The following is a 17,682-nucleotide window of genomic DNA, read 5'->3' on the forward strand; positions in this document are numbered from 1 at the left end:
GCCATCTAATCTTATTCTAGTTTAAATAAAAATGCTATCTACCTAGGAAAGTTTTTTTAGATAAGAGGATGTATCTGTGGGTGGCCGAAGGCTGGGTCTTCCTTCTTCCATGCCCACTCTTTGTGGGGATGACCAGGCCATAGGTCCCTTGTGGCTCTCCCCATAGTGCTGCTTCACTTGGGACCATAATGGAAGATGAGAAGTAGCCAAATGTTCTGGAAGCATTGCACTGCCTGTTGCTGCAGAGGTGCTGGTGACACAGACACTGCTCAGCTGGCACAGCATTTCTCAGAGGTGGTTGCAAAAGAGAGGCTGAAACCTGGACATCTCCAGGTTATTGCAGAAAATTAAATATGATGACACATAATAGACAGTTTTATATGCTCTATTAACTCTATTCGACCTTTGTATTGGAGTAATTTATTGCTGGAGTCTACACAGCACAGATATAGTTCCAAACTTCCTCTGATTTTGTTACTTTGCAGAGGCCTTGGCATCAAAGATACATCCAGTAAGAGCTAGTAGGAGCTGAAAGTTTATTCTGGAGGCTGTCCCAACCATGTCAAAGGAGCAGCTGTAGCCCTTAGGACTAGCTGTCTTTGTCACGCTGACACAGTTGGCAGACTTGGGTAGGAAACGCCATTCCAAAAGAGTGTTGAAGTTCTGTGGAGATTGTCCAGCAAGTTGTGCTCTTCTCAATGACCATGTGTGAAGTACGCCATGTTTCAAATCAGTCTGATTTTCTTCTCACCCAGCAATCTCCTGGAGCAGCACTGGTTGTAGAGAAGATGGCCTCTTGCATACTCACGTTAGTGGAGTCACTGTCTGCTTCATCTGTTGCTGAAGGGTGACAAACACACCCGAGGGCTGAGTGCCTGCAGGAGCAAAGTGAGGCAGTTCAGATGGTATCTGTAGGTGTTTCTGTGCAGTGATCACAAACAGGAATGCTTGTGCTCCTCCTCATGCTCCTCTGCACCTTCAATGGACAATTCCTCTTGGATGAGTTTGCTAATGGCTCCAGTTGTGTCACTCATGAAACTCATCTTCGTGATTTCTGAAAGACCCCATTAACACTGCATTAGAATCCTGATGGCTTTCATTCACTGAATTATTTAATTACTTAAATTTTTTAAGCATATCAGAATACCTTTTAAGTCAAATGTGACCTTCTGGTCTTCTTTGAGAGGGGCTGACCTTGAGCATGATTGAGGAGGCTTTTGCAGCCTTGCTTCTGTCTTCACACGTGCTCTCACTGCAGCACTCGGCCTTGCACCTTCACAAAAAGGTGTTGTTGAGGGAAGCAGCATGCTAAGTGGTTTTCTTTTTTGTGATTTATCCAAGTGCCTGTTTGCTCCCACATGCTGTGAGTGGATAATAGCAGTTCTCAATCAAAGTTAAAATTACTAACGCTCTTGTCTGTGGAAAATTTAGTGCAGGAAAGAAAAAAAGGTTAACAATGCTGCTATACTACCAATCTTACTATGGTTTGTCTTCATCCCTGCATCTTTGTGAGCATTATTGTATTGACAGGTTATTCCACTTGATCTCTCTGCTGGAACCAGAGTGAGGCAACTGTATCTGACATTTTGTTAAGATGGTGAAACTAGTATAAAAAAAAGCCATGTAAACAGAAAAACAATGTTTTTTTTCCTAACACTATGTTCATCATCCAGTAAACACTCACAATTCAGCAGTGTGCTGACAGCACAGTGATTAGCACAGAGAATTACTCCATCCTCCTCTTGAATATATGCTTACAGCCATAAATTTTGCCAATGTATTTCCTCATAGCTGGAAGCTGTTGAAATTATTTGGCACAGGATGTTGGAGTAGCTTAAAAAAAATAGCAACAACAGCAGCCAGTCTCACTTCAAGTTATTGACACTTCACTGTCCATCTGCAGTTCTGTCATATGGAGGCAACGTACCATCATTTCTCTTTTTCTAATTGTGTTCACCCCAGGGTTCTTTTGTGGCACAAGTTATGACTACTTTTTAATTGTAGTCTGCTACAACCTTTTGCCAGTGTAAAAGGGCAGAGATTTGATCATTTCACTTATATATTCTCAGTCTTCTACTGAACACATTTAATTTATGGGAACTGGAAAATGGGACAGCATTAGGGTTTCATATATTCATGTACAAAAGTCATTTTTAGTTGAGATAGATGAACTCTGATGGATTACACAGTGTCAAATTATGTGCTTCAAATTATATGGTGTAGTGATGGAGTGGTTTGACCAAGTCACGCTAGGCTCCTTATCTGAAAAGGTCTTATATCAGGCATCTGAAACCACTCTTGGGTACTTAATCAAAACCAGTCTGCTTTTTAGGGGTCATCAGCATGCACAAACCAGTGCCTAAATGACTGTCTGTATGGTGAGAGTACCTTAAAAGACTGCTTGCTAGGTAGTCTGGGCTCAAGCCACGCTTTTGTGTGCCTGGTCTCTGACACACGGAAGCCTCCAGCAGATGGATGAAGTTACCTTTTGGATGCCTCATGCCCAGCCAGAATCCCACTGAATACTGCAAGTTCCCTGTGATGCTTTAGAGAATAATTAGCAAGTTTCAAAGTTTACCCTTAAGATATAGTTGTGTCCTAAGATTGTCTTCCTCTGCATCTTGGATGTCTTCAGTGTGCCCTTGTGTACTTACCCTTGTGCTACATGGAAGCTTTGCTGTCATATTGGCTCATGCTCTCCAGATATGCAGACACGTGCCCTTGAGATCACTCCATACCTTTCTTTCATAAGACTAACACAGAGTTCTTGGCAGATAGCGGAAAAATCTCAATTTTCACACAAATTTTGGAATACTCACTCCCAAATCTTCCAATCTCAGTTTTCCCAAGACTATGCATTTGCTGGAGCACAAGCCTAACATGAAACGTGACAGTACTTCCAGAGGCAGTTGCTGGATCTGCTGTCATGCTGAAGATGAGACACATATTTAGTTCCCAGTGAATCACCCTCCATGATTTCCTGCACAGAACCAGCACAGGCATGGGCTCAGGGGCTAGCAGGTAAGGTGCTGCCCTAAGCCCTGGGTCTTTCCCAGAGACCTTGCAGCTCTGGGTGTGTTTGCCTTAGGAGCCAAAAAGGAAGCTAATTTAATGCATGTGATCAGGCACCCCTCAGACACTTTTTGCCTTAATTATATTTACATAGGAGTAACAACAAATAGAAGGAAAACTGTTCTTATTAGCACAGCTTGACATTCCCAGTGCATTAGCACATGAAATGATCTGGTGACAGAGTAAATAAGCCACAAGTTACTTTAAAAATGCTTTTACAACCAATTCTAAGATGTTTCCATCTCAAAAGTGACCTGAAATTGTGAACTACTTGCAAAAACAACCCCATCAACTAAAATGAGGGTTTCAATAGAATAATATAAATGTTTCAAATTATCAAGTTATTCAGCACAACTGGATTCAAATATGCCTTTTCATTTTCATCTAAGGCCCTACAATAACTGGACTGCCTCCACAGTATAGCAGCCAGGAGCAAGCATCTTGGCAGGAGCTCTCTGCTTTTCCAGAGACAGAACAGCTTCCCTGCTGAACCCAAAGGTTTTTGAGAGCTCTTAAAGACCACCCAACTTTGTGACCCTTCTGGAGGCCCCATGGATTGAAGCTGGATGTTGTCCAGTTGTAGCAGTCACAGAATCACAGAATGGTTTAGCCCTCGGAAAATGGAAAATCCCTTTAAGGCCATCCATTTCAACCATTAACCCAGCACTGCCAAGTCCAACACTCAACCATGTCCCTAAGTGCCACATCTACATGACTTTTAAGCACTTCAAGGGATAGCAATTCCACAACTTCCCTAGGCAGACCATTCCAATGCTTGACAACCCTTTCAGTCAAGAAATTGTTCCCAGCATCCAATGTAAACCTCTCCTGACGAAATGTGAGGCATTTTCTCTTGCTCTCTAGCTTATTACTTGGGTGAAGGGACCAACATTCCCTTCCTTTCAGGTAGTTAGTTGTACAGAGTGGTAAGGTGTCTCCTGAGCCTCCTTTTTTTCCAAGATAAACATTCTCAACTCCCTCAACTGCTCCACATAAGACCCTTCATAAGACTCTTTTGCTCCAGAGCCTTCACTGGTTTCTCACTACTCTTTGACTGAGTCACAATAGTGATTTAATTTTGTCCCACCACCTCCCAAGGTGTCATTTGGGAAGGAGCTGGCAATCTGCCCTGGACATCTGAACAGCAAATCTAGGCAGGCAGAAATGGGCCACATCAGGGTACAGCACTCTGTGAGACAGCTACTGTGGCCAGGTGTGCTGGCAGCAGTGCACACTGCTCCCAATGAGTTCTGGATTAAGACTTCAGCATCTTGATGGGATATTATGTACTTTTTATTGCCAGCTTCATCTTATATACCACCAAAGCCGGTATTTAATTTAGAACAGTTTTATTCAGAGATATTTAACCAGAGAGTATCTTAATCTGGAGGTGTGGGAAAAGAGATCATTTAAAATTTCTTTAATTCTTTTTCTGGTTATTTTCAGCAGTCCTCTATTCAAAATAACTTGGAGCTATGCATAAAGGCTGATTATAAAACCTATCTAGGGGATTGAGTCACACAGCTGTGCATTTAAATCTCCTAAAGCATGTTTCAACAGTCTCAAACACATGATGCTAAATTGGAGATGGGATTTTTGGATTAGAGATGGTGAAATGGGAGAGGGAGCACCAAGGTTAGAAAGTAAGTGAAAGTGTGACTTCTGCATAGGGCTGCAAGGTTTCATCAGGAATGCTGGCTTGGAGGAAGGATCTCCTTGGCCTGAGCACAAACTGCATCAGGCTCTGTGAAGCTCCCCAGGATGTGTGCACTAGGACAGCAGCCACTCAAAAAAGCGTATTTTGCACCTGAGGAGCTCAGAGTTTGATAATTTAATACCTTTGGAAGAAGCTGCTGATGGCATGCTCTGCTTGAAAAAACTGCTGTCACTGGCAGGAACAGAGTTGAGACCTGGAGCTTCGTGATTAAGCTGAAACCAGTACAGTAGAGCTACCTTTTCTCCCTGAGACCAGGGCTCATAGCTTTGCAAGATTATTTTGACATATTTTCTCCACCCTGAGGATTTTAACTTTACTTTCTACAATAGCTTTTAGCTTGGAAACACTGTTGATTTTCTCTTGCCAGGGAAAAAAAAAAAAAAAAGAGGGAGGAAAAAAGGAGTTCATTTCCAGACATTTGAGAGTATTGGAATTGTTCAGGTGCTGAAGTCAATGCAAGGCATCAGCTGATAAGTGGGAGGCTTAAATGTTAAAAATCTCAAGGTAACAAGACAATGATTTGAAAAGGCCTTCTTTCTTCCGATTACTACTGAGAAAGGATGATATTACAGTGAACCTTGTTAAAATGGAATATTCCCAACAGAGAATAATTGATGTTAGTGCTACTGTCAAACTGAAGATCTGAAGGGGACTAATTACTTTTTCTACTAGGAATAACTTTCTATTTTGTCACTGCTTCGACTGAGCAATCCCATTAATCTCAAACATCTGAATCCCAGATCCTCTGCCTAATTTCTGCTGGGAAATAGCAAAACCAGCACTACTTAAGCAACAGTGGCAGAATTTGATGTCCTTAAATCAGAAGAACAAGTAAAAACATTCTACACAGTCTTTAACAGCTCGTTCTAAGGAACATGCAGGTCAAAGAAAGCAAGCATCCATGAAGCTGGTGTGTAATGGCGGTTGCTGGTTTGGCTATTCACTGCTGGGACAGGGAGCAAGGGATCCTATCCCCACACTCCTGTGTGGGGCTTTGGGGAAATGCATTGGGCTAAAAATGGGAGCTCAGAGGCTCTGCTTGCTAGAGGGAAATTTCTCTCCCCTCCTCTCTCACTGTCACTAGCTCATGACAGGGGCAATGTGCTCTCCCTCCAGCTTCATATGGCTTCTATCCTTGTTTCTGTTTGGTCCTGGCTCTGAGACTAAAGGAAGGGATCTGCCTGCCTCCCTTGAGTGTCTCAGCCTGTTAAGTCCAAGAGAGGTACATATGCTCTGCCATTGGAGAGAGCATATTAAGAGAAAACATCAGCTAGAAATGAAGGGCATTAGCACATCATCTACACAACTACAGCAGCTCTGAAGTGCTCCAGCAATATTCCCTCACTGGATTTTTACTCTATTCCTGAGTGCTTCTTTGTGGGAGTGTGCATATTCCCTGACTAATTGCAAAGAACAAGAGAGAAACTGGATGAGCAGTTTTCAGACAGAATGCTAGTTGTGTCTCCTCTCACCATGGCTGGGCTGTCAGGACCAGCTCCCTCCTCCTGGGGATGAGCAGTGTTGCTGCTTGCAAACAGAGGCCAAGCATGACAGGACTAGGGGAAATTGAAAAAAAAAAAGCACAAAAACCCCCAAACCAACCCTTCAGGAATACTGGGGTGGTTGAAAGTCTCACCAAAGTCAGAATTCTGGAAAGGCTGAAGAAAATCAGAGCTGAGCTCCCTGCCATCTATCTGACCATCCTGGAAAGATGATGCATTGAGAAACCTCAAGAAAGGTAGAACCAGAGGGTTGGTCCAACTGAAGTACACCAGCAGGATTTCTCCTTCAACCAAACCCAGGTCCTTTTCTTTTTGTAGTCCCAGAAGCAGTACAAACAACAGCAATACTTTCTAGTAATTGAAGCAACAGCCATTAAAAAAAACAGCTGATGTTGAATATATCTCACTTATAAGGACATTAACAGAGTTTGCAGAGGCCATTAAAAGAACAGAGCTCACTTTTCATCCCCCATGAAACCATCAGTCATGGTTTTTTTCTTAGCTAGGTTACGTTTGGAACACAAAATGTCAGAAAAATGTAAGGCTTTTTTGAGTCATAGGAAGTAGTTTTCTTTGCCTGGATGACATTGATTTAAAAAGAGTCTACAGGTGAAGGTGTAGAGATCTCAACATAATCAGAGACATTCTGGTTCTTTCCAAAGATGCTGGTTACATCCACATCCACTTGTGAATTCAGTGCAAAGGATAATGCAACCAAGGATAAATGCTGGCACAAAAAGGTTAACACTGGAGGGTAACTGGAAGTAGGTGATGCATCAACACATCTGCTGAAATTGAATATGAAGGATAGAAAGTGTGCTGGAAATGGTTTCAAGGAAAATTTATGCCTAAATAAGCTGACAAAATCAGCAATTTAGGGCAGTATTTTTTAGCACATCTGACAGGCTTATAAGAGAAATTGAATATAATTTTTGAGGGAATGATGGTATTAGGTAAAGAGACATCATTTTTGAGACCTATTAATAGTCAGTTGTCCAGGGACATTTCTGAAGGCAACGTTGATTCCACAAGAAGCACTGACCATCTAGATCTTTCCAACGACTACCTAGATCTCTGTGCATTGACACTTCAATGCAGGAATGCAAGGAAACACCTAGGAATTTTGGTCATTTAACTCCATAATTTTAGGCATGGCTAGATGGCCAGGATGTGGCAATTATCAGTGGACATAACCTGCTGATGGTTTTCTTACTGGTTGGTAATTGCTGCCCAAGGTCTACTTTTACATGCATTGTGTACTTCAAGCTCCTTTCAACCCTGTAACATCCTTGTATTTCTTCCCCTCCCCCTGCCCTTTATCTGCCAGAAACCATTCTAGCATAAGTGGAAATTCAGACTGGTTGATTTTCAGAATGATTTTCATGATCACGCAGAGTCGCTCAGCCTTGTACTGCCACAGTTTGAGCCACACATGCAGGATTTCATGCCCCATGGAACAGCTTAAAAGCACACTATCTAAAATGGGCCAAAATTACATCAGTGTTGGTACTACTGTACTGGATGGTGAAATTGTTTAAAGGTTGTTACATTAAAAGTTCCATTAAGCTATGTGTTGTTGAATCAATTTTTAATGCCTAAAATACTAAAAATAAAATTACCATGCTTTTCTGCTGAAGACAATATTTAAAAACTGTTATTTTATAAGCCAGTTTTTTTATAAGCACAAAAAACATTTTTCTGAAAATAAACCATGGTATCATCAGTATCATGAATTAAACACACAGAGAAGAGAGATTTTACATACATCCAAAATATAGTTTCTGAAAGAAAGATATCTTTTTTCCCCCTCTTGAATAATGCCCATTGTGTGCCTGGTTAGAAAGCGATAGCTTGGTTATGAAATAATGGAAATTTTATCCATGAAAATGCTGCCTGCACATTAAAATCATCCCACAGCTGACACAGTGCTGTCTGCAAGCTTCTGGGCTATAAATCTATCAGTAAATAAGGACTATATTACTGTGACTCCTAATGTTAGGTGAATTTCTTATTAAATGGCTGACTAGAATGTGCTATACATGAAAAAGAGAACATCAAATTAAGCTGTGCTGTAAAAATTAAAGCACAAGATGAGACAAATGCTAGCCTCTGCATTTTTAACCTACTCTTACATTTTCCATTCTAAGTTCAAGCTCCAAAGCCTGTGTGGTAACAGCTCTACTGCTTGCTGCTGGCAGTGGTGCACTTGGAGGTCCCAGGGCACAGCTGCACAGCAGGGAGAGCCAGGAGCATTTTAAGGGACAAGCCTGGATGTGTTTAAAGGAATGTTCCGGTATGGGGCTGATCAGTGACACAGGAGCTGTCACATCAGGGGCAGCCATAAAGCATGGATGTAGCTCCATGTCATTCACTTGTTGGAAACTGCTTTAGTTAAGGTGGCAAACTCTCAAGGTTCTCGCCATCATTTGAGTCTGGCTGCTCTGGAACCACCCTTTCAATCTCTATTTTTTCCCCAATCCTCCTCTGATGCCAAGCAGAATCAGTGGCAAGAGATGGCCAGGGTGAACACAGACAGGGTTGAATGAGATACTTGTCCCCTGGTCACAAGCCTTACTGAATGGTATAGAGTGTGGCTGGCAGATGGTGATGATTGTCAGCTCACTGTGTCCATGAGAAGCTTCAGGATCATTTTAAGTGTGGCAGCCCATTTTAAGGTATCTCATACACAGGGTATGCAAAAGCTCCAGTACATATGAATACCTTTAGGAAGAGCCTGCACTTGGATCTAGTCACACCTTCTGAATTCCCCAAACTATAAAGGAGACAGGAGAATAGAATTTTACCTTTGAAAACTTTCTCCACAACCAAAGAATAAAGCAAATGAGTTTAAGAAAAAATTAAATGTTTTAATAGGTTGTGGAAGACATTTAAGTAAAGTTTTCTTCCCTATCTGATTATATATTAAAAATTCGTTTACATGCTCAGCAGTTCCCAGACCTCTGTTGGCTCCAGTGGTCATGGACAAACCCCCAAAGCATGTGCAGTGAATTTGTAGAGATAGCAGGGACTCAAGAAAATTGGCAGGATTTCTTCTTTCAACATACTGCTGTGACTGGGCCAAGTCCTTGCTTCTGCCCTGGCCCTGGTGCCTGGACCTGCCACGCTCTAGATTTAAGATTTTCTGGTAATGCAAAGTGATGCCGCAGCATGAGCCTCAAGCTCATCTCCCTCCCTGAGCTTGGATGTCCCTAAGGCTTGTCCAGGATGTTCTCACTTGTTCTTCTGGCTGCTCTTCATCAGCACAGGCCAGGGTTCTCTGCTAGCACTTATTAACAGGAACAGTCAGCAGAAACTGCAGGATTGTAAGTTTCCAAACATCCATGCTGTGCTTTTTGACAACAAGTGAAAACACTTACAAATACCTCCACCAGTAAATCCCAGTATATTTATCACCCACCCACATATCAAACTTGCCTCAAAGCAAGCTGTGCTTAAGTCTCTGGTGTATCTAATTTTCTTTACATGTTTTTTTCCTCCTCTATGAAATATGACAAGTATTCTCCTTTTTTCTTTTTGTCTGTGTGTTTTTTGTTTTGTTTGTTTTTTTTTAGTGAAGTGTCTGCAACCACTTCTTCCATTATCAAACACTTGGGAAACAAGGAATCTTTACTTTTGTATGATATGTATTTACTCTTAGCAGCTTAGTATGTATGTTTAATCATAAGACAGAGCCTAAAACCAACAGTGACTGAAAACAGGTATTTTGACACTAAATACTGTAGCCTTTCTAAGAGACAACTGGACTACACTAAGTCATTAAGAAGTGTCAATTTTCATTTAATATGAAGAGCATATTTGACATAATTGCTGTTCATGAAAGATGTCTCCATTTTGTTTGTCTTTCACAGACACTTCTGCAGCTACCAGGGAAAAAAGAAAATCTGTGTTTGCTTCAAACTCCTCAGGACAGAGATCAACATGACTAAGAGGTTAAATGCAGGGCTGGCTTCACTTCTATAATAATAATAATAATAATAATAATAATAATAATAATAATAATAATAATAATAATAATAATAATAATAATAATAATAATAATAATAATAATAATAATAATAATAATTCTGTGTAGAAATTTCCCTGTTTTCTTGTTCCAAACTTCTCCACAAGTAAGAGCAGTTAGGACTGTAGTCCGTATGCCCAAACAGCATTTTGGACCCCACAGAGGCTCAGTCAGGCAGCACAGTCCCATCACAGAAAGTCTTCTTCAAGCACAAATTGTAAGGATCTTAGATAACTACTGTTTCTCATACTATAATAAGAGTTTATTACTATTTCTTACTAACTTTTTGTGTTTGTTTTGTTCTCTCCTGTTACGAGGGGGGCTTTTTCTTCTTCGTCCATATGTTACCTGACAACTGGAAAATATCCAAAGGAGACCAGAGGCTCCCTTTTAGCAAAAGGCTCAAATAGCTAATGAGGCCTCCCCCAGCCTTTCCTGGTGTTCAATGGGTGAGTTTTTGAGGACCCATGGGAGGAATTGCTGTTTTTCAGAGGAACACAGTGTGCTTCAATACCCCTGAAAGCTCTCTTAAGGCTCAGCAAACAGCTGCTGTGTGAAGTGCAGCCCAGAGAAAGGCTTAGATACACATAGAGCAGGAACGTGCAATTGTAATTCAGGTGAGTATTTCTATTCATACCAGCTCAAATGTATAATTTGTCCAATTATTCAGGAATTTCAGATCTTTGTTTCAGTCCAGTAAAGAAAACCAGTAACAATCTGGGCTCTTAATTCAAGAAGATTATGCACAGCATAATTTGATTTTAAGCTGTCTCCACACTGTGAAGTTCACACTCACACCATGCAAAGCAGTTTTATCAAATATTTACTGCTCTGCCAGAGCACTTACCTGCTTTATGTTGGCCTCTGAAATACAACAGCTAGAAAGGCATTAGTCTCACCAGGAAGAGAAAAGTGGACACTTAACTGTCATGACTCAGGGAAACATGAATTGTATGGAAAGCCACCTGGGCAGTGACAGCTAACACAGCAAGCTGTGTCAAACAGAGCTGGGGCAGCATGTACCCAGGTGGGCTGCTTCACTTCGGTCAGACTGTTCTGATCCTAACAAGTTTGGCAGAATCAGTTGGGAAATATCTAATAAACAAAACAAATGTGTGCCTTCTTGTAACCCATTTCAGACCTCATTCACTTTCCAAACCAGGTGCTAACTACTCACCCATTTCAGCAATTTAAAAAGCACTTTGTTTTAATGTCCTTTAATGAAATGTCATTGTAAATAGATCAAAATTAAGTTTTTTGTGGTATAAACATGTGAATTGTGCCTGTGTATTATGATCACCCACACTCATGACAGGGTCTTGCTTGGCAGCCAACTTAGGTTTTGCACCTTTGGATGTTTTGGGATATGAAGCTAAGACACAACATGGATAGGGCTTTGTTAAGTTCCAAGTATTTCCCCTCATGCAGAACTTCACACATATGAGAAATGCTACTACTTAAAAGCATTACTGCAAGAACAGAGTGGTGCTGATAGGAAGCTGTCCAGTTTAAAATTAAGATATTAATTTGACTGGCAGTCACTGTGTGTTTGTAAGTCAGGACAACCATACTTACAGCTCAACAGACTACAAAACTCTCTCTATGAGAAAATAGAAAGATTTTCATCAACAAAACACTTGAAGCAAGGCACAGAACATTCAATTCTGTGAAACATGGAATAGTGGAATTATCCTGGCAATTTACATGTGAGCTCTGAGTCAGTGCTTTCAGGCAGGGAATAATTCCACATATGCATCCCTAATGAAAGAGGATCATAAATCTTTCTGAATGGTGCTTTTCAGTTTTTATGCTTGGCTTCAAATTTGTCTCCTACAGGAAAGACACTGGAAGACAGAAGCAGCACAGTGTCCAGCCTGTGGGACCCAGTTCATGAGAGCATTTTGCTATGTGGGACCCCATTTGTATGGTCTTATCCTAGTTGGAAATGGGTATTTATATGAGTATTTGTAATGGGTATTAAAAAAAAAGAAAAGAAAAAAAGGACAAAGGAGCAGAACAGCAGGGCAGGTAGCAATCTCTGTCTGGGGTAGCAGATAGCCTGGCTTGCTTGATTATAAAAAAGAAACATACAAAGTGAACCACAACCACTAAAGCCTTAATAGAAATATCTGTCTAATTTAGCTTGTGAGGAGGAATACATTAAAGCAAATAAATGTGTAGGTCTGTAACTATCTTGCCTTTTTTGTGCTGCTTATGCTATAAGTATAAACCAAAATCTTTCCAAACAGATTAAAAAAAGAGGTGGATCTGGAGCTAGTCAGTGTATTTGGGCCCTGTCAAAAATTGTGGGGTACTGCCACGGCACAGGCAGCTGCAAAAACATTCAGAGGCAAAAAGAGGGTGTCTGGAGGGACAGGAAACAGTCAAAGGCTCAGGCAGCCCACGCTGGGAATGGGGGCTGCCCATCCTGGAGAACTGGATGTGTGTTCCTCCCCTGCTCTGAAAGGCTCTGCCAAAGAGATGCCACTTCATCTGAGATGTGGGCTCAGGGAAGGGATCATTCCTGGCCTTCCTTGACTTTTAGCTCTTAAAAGAGCATAAATTGGTAAATCAACCAGTAGCATAATTAGAAGCTGTCAGCATGATATTCCTCCAGGATATCTGTACTTGCAAGGAAAAAGGGATAATTCTCCAAGTGTGGTGCTAAAGGTCTCAGTGCATCCTGTTCCCTGCCAGGCTGATGCCACAGCATTTGGCCAGAAGTGTAAAGGAACAGGGTTTCCAGTGGTAGTAACCAGGTGACAATGCTGGGGACTTGCAATACACTGCCCCCCGAACATTTTAAATTGTATTTGATGAGCTGCTGGTATGGTACCACTGTGTATATTTTGATAGTGCCACAGAGAGTGAATGATGGTTTGGGTGCTACCAAGAACTCCATTTTTTAAGATCCCAGACAGACCCCTGGGAGAGCATGGGTGACCCTGAAAGGCAATTTTGTTATGAGCTTCTGCAACAGACAAATACTTGATTTGCCTGCTCCCAAAAGAGACGTCCCTCTGTGCCTTTCTGCAGGAATGGGGCTGGGCAGGAAGAAGCTGTACCCCATGTCCCACAGGCCCTTTGGGAAGGGAAGTGCCCAGCAATGGGTGCTTATAGGGGATGGAGAAGGAAACTGGCAGTGTGGGTGGTATCCAGAGCAGAGGCAGGAGTGGACATGTCCCCTGCCCCCAGCAGTCACCTGGTGAGGCATTTCCCTGCAGTTCCAGGGAGAGCAGGCAGATTATATATTGCCAGAAGCTGCCAGCTGGGCAAAAGGATCCAGCCAGCAAAGACAACTGGCATTTAGAAAGCCCTGTGCATCAGCCACAGCCTTGGCAAATGCCATTTGTAAGATTAAGCTTTGTCTTCAATAGGGTGGCCTTACTTTCAGCATATTGGCTCCTTGATCCCATTCTGGATTTGAGGAAACAGTAAGGAAAAGGGTAGTTCCATGTGAGCAGAGGAGTTAGGTGTTGGGGTGGATGTTGGTGCTTATTCTGTTTCTAAATAATGTAGACACCCAAACTTTGTTTTGCCCAAGATGACTTTGCTGCCTGTGGGACTAAAGAAAAACACCCCTTTGTAGGAGTAGCTCCCTGTTACAAAAGCACCCTTGCCAAGGGTACCCAAGCCCAGGATATCTAAGGATATACCCTGTCACTCTTTCAGGGTGTTTCCTTGCCTGGATAGGAGTACAGCTGCTGCTTCCCTGTGGGAAGTTTCTCAGCAGGTCCAACACCATGGTTCCAGGGGGGCTTGGGTCCATCCTGGCTGCACAGGGAGCAGACTTAGAAATCTGGAGGCCACAAGCACATCTTGCTTCAGTTCACTCTTGAGGTTAAAGAGCCTGATTAATCTCCCTCAGGCCATGTTTTTAAGCCCTTCCCTGCACCCTCACCAGGTAATTGACAGCTGTGTCCCAAGTGGCAGACTCCTTCAGCCAAGACCTCACCAACATCGAGCTGTGGGACCAAATCCCACCACATACTTTGTAGATTGCAATCCTCCTTGTGCAGCATGGTGGAAAGTCTGGCTTTCTCTCAGCACTGCTTTTTTTTAGTGGCAGAAGTGCTACCAGGCAAGCTGCTTTCCATACTACATTTGTGCAGCAGATTATTCCCAGCTCAGCATGATGCTCCCTACCTGTCCTTCCTGAACTCACTTCTGCAGATCACATCTCTACTTCACCTCAGCTACATTCAAATTCTGACCTCATCTGGACCTGCTGAACTTCCCACCACAGTGGCCTCCACAGAACCCACATTTGTTACTGCCAGGACTGTCAAGAGCCCAAAATTTTCTGTGTAAAAAGGTTTAGAAGGGCTAATCCACCAGCTGTTTGCAGAAGTAAAATCTTGGGCAGGTGTTTCATTTTACACAGGCCAAATGCTGTTGAGAGGGCTGATCATAAACAGACATATTTACATGAACATGTGGAGAAATAGGTGCTTGCCTTTTTAATACTCTAGTAACTTTGCAGAGGAGACCCAGAGAAATATTTTCAGTCAAGTTGTGCCAGGGATTAATTTGACAGACTTAATGTAATTAAATGGAGTGGAGTTTGGCCTGGTGACCTTTTTCTTTCTTCTGGTGTACTCCATGTGTTTGACACTCCAAACAGCTTTCAACTGTTTGGATTTAAGGCTTTTCTTGCTGTTTGCATTGGGAACTTTTCCCCTCCCTTTTTAATATACGAGACTGCTTCCTTTGTGTCCTGGAAGAGATCCTTATGCCTTAAACATATCATTCTTATAGGGAGGTTATGCTAAATCCAAACCCCTCAGTCAGAAAGGGGCTGCTGCCAGTTTCCTCTTTACTTACTAATGCAATTGCCAGCAAGGGGCACCAGGATTTCAGCAGAAATACCAGGATCAGGGAAACACAAAGTTTAAAGCTGACATCCACTGTCTTTAGGTGGCCACTTGGTGAAGCTAGTGGGTTTTACAGAGAAAAGAAAAAGAAAAACCGAAAAATTGCCCCCAACATCAACAAAGGCACATTATCAACAGCAACAGGCTGAAGCTCAGAACAGCAAACCCAACACTGCCTCTGTCTGTACACTCCTGAAGTTGTTAAATAACAATACAAGCAAATATATATCTTAAATTTATTAAAGTTCTTAAGACAGGCATGTTTTTGTGCATCCTGAAAAGAATGGGAAGATATCTAAGGATACAGATTATTTCACCATGCACAGGACTTTGTCAACAGAGGAAAACCAGGGAACAGTTAAGTACAATTTTCTCTAATTTCATAGGAATCCAAGAGTACCTCACAGAAGAATGAAGATATTTAGAAATAAATGCTACTCTTTGGACATCTTAATTATATAATGCTGTCCTTTTTCCATGCTGGCAAGTGCTGTGGTTCCTGAAAATTATCTATGTATCTTGTGCCTGACAATCTATGCTTTTGGTGCTTATAAATGAATTTGAGATAATGGTTTTCAGAAATAAGAGCTTTTCTGTGTGCTTGTATTTTTTAAATTGGGCAGATACCATAAAATGTGCCCTCCCAAGTCCCAAAGTTTGAGACATGACTGAAATGCAAAGGTAGGCTAAAGCCAATCCATGATCATGAAGGGATATTGGCTCCTAGGAGATTGCAATCCACATTTCAAGACAGTCAAGAGCTGCTCACTCTATACTTAAAGACTTCCTAAAAAAGCCGGGAAAAATCCACAGGGCTGGTGGTTACCTAGTTCTTGTGCAGAGAGGCTGACAATGCTGTTCAGTCCATGTTTTCCCTGATTTGGTCTGCCTTGAACTTTGAATGAGTGTGATTCATGCAATTGAATACTTCATTGAACAGTACTTAAGCCCTGGTTTGGGGAATCACAGAAGCACATTTGCCTTCAGCCTCGCCTTTAGCTTCTGAGTAATGCCACTGAAGCTCATAGTATGTAAGCCCTCACTTGAATTTAACAAGCACTTTACTGGGTTGATGCTATTTTTACATGTCTCTCTATGGGAAATTAGTGCATCATTAGAGGTGCAGATTTGGTGGGTTTTTCATTTTTCTTTTTCTTACCATAGAGCCCCAATTTTTTCAATGTATGATCTCATGGCAATTCCAATCCTTTGAAACTGAATATTCCTGACTTTTTTCTGTAAGATTCCCAGCCACCAGGAATTAACTAAATACAGATTAAATGCCTTATGCTGTTAAGAACATGTTTTTTAGTCGCTGTAGACTCAAACTTTAAGTGTAAGGTTGGTTACAAACAATAAAATGAACCCTCACCTCTGCTCGCCATCTCTCTAGATACTGAAGGACTGTACAGCCTGTAGCCAAATGAAGGTCTCGATTCCACCTGCTGCTCGTTTTGAGTCACAAGGACTATCAGGCAGATGAACAGCTCAACACCTGCATTTCATGCCCCTGGAGGTCCATTCCTGAAGCGAGGAATACAGTCTACCTCGTCCAGTACTGAGACTAACTATTTTCACATTCTGTGCATCATTTCACCATTCAGCCCCCACTCAGGTGTGAGAAAGCAAGGGGAGAGCACTGACCTTTTTACCTATTGAGAGGCGCTTTGGAGAGGACCTCACAGCACCCCGAAGAGAGACGGGGGATGCCCGGACAGCCCCGGAGAGCCCTCTGCTCACCGGGACCGCGGGAGCCCCGGCTGCGGGGGAAGCCGCGCTGGGTGGGGTGCGCCCGCCGCTCACCCCCTCTCCGAGCTTCCCGCGGTACCACAGCCCTGGGCAGAGCCCCGCAGCCCTCAAGGAGCCCTCCGGGACCCGCCTCAAACAAAGCTCACGAAGGAAAACTTCACGGTTCACAGAGAAACCATAGGCAGCATCTTGCTGTCCGCACGCCGCTGTGCTAGCGAGGTTCCCCCTCGCAGCCGCTCCCCTCGAGGCAGCAGCGGGGAGTGTCAGAGGAAGCGTCCCGCACACTCCCGCAGCTCCCTGCGACCCCTGCACGGCCCCTTTCCTCCTCCCGCCGCCCCCAGCCCCGGCGCTCACCTGAGCTCCGGCTGCTGTTGCTCCTGTTGGGGGTCTCCGCCGCGGGGAGGGGGCCGAGCTCCGCCGCCTCCCCGCAGCGCGGCAGCCGCCAAGTGCCGCTCTGCCCCCGGCACCGGGATTTATCGCTGGGCGGCAGCGGGCGGGGGGGAAACGCCGTGCGGAGCCACTTCGGGGCGCGCCGCCACCGCGGGCAGAGCCCGCTGCCTTCCCGCCCCCTGGGCGGGGGGAGCCGGCGGGGTCGCGCCGGGGGAGGGGAGAGGAGGAGGAGGATGAGGATGAGGATGAGGATGAGGATGAGGATGCAGCAGCTCCGTTCCGCTCCGCGGCGGTGGAAACACGGCACCGCCCCCTCCCCGCTGCTCTCGCCGAGGAGCACCTCCGCCCGCCCGC

At 43.4% G+C, this 17,682-nt stretch overlaps 1 protein-coding gene across 1 annotated transcript in view; it reads right to left on the reverse strand.

Moving 5' to 3' along the window:
- The window catches only part of HTR1E (5-hydroxytryptamine receptor 1E), a 37,244-nt gene extending 19,846 nt beyond the window's left edge, over positions 1-17,398 (reverse strand). Inside the window, exon 1 of the mRNA XM_066545890.1 lies at positions 17,293-17,398. The gene's annotated coding sequence lies outside the window, so the exon portion shown is untranslated. The remainder of the gene's footprint in view (positions 1-17,292) is intronic.
- Positions 17,399-17,682: the final 284 nt, after the last annotated feature.

This window comes from Molothrus aeneus, chromosome 3 (assembly GCF_037042795.1).
Source record: "Molothrus aeneus isolate 106 chromosome 3, BPBGC_Maene_1.0, whole genome shotgun sequence".
Classification (NCBI taxonomy): Eukaryota; Metazoa; Chordata; class Aves; order Passeriformes; family Icteridae; genus Molothrus; species Molothrus aeneus.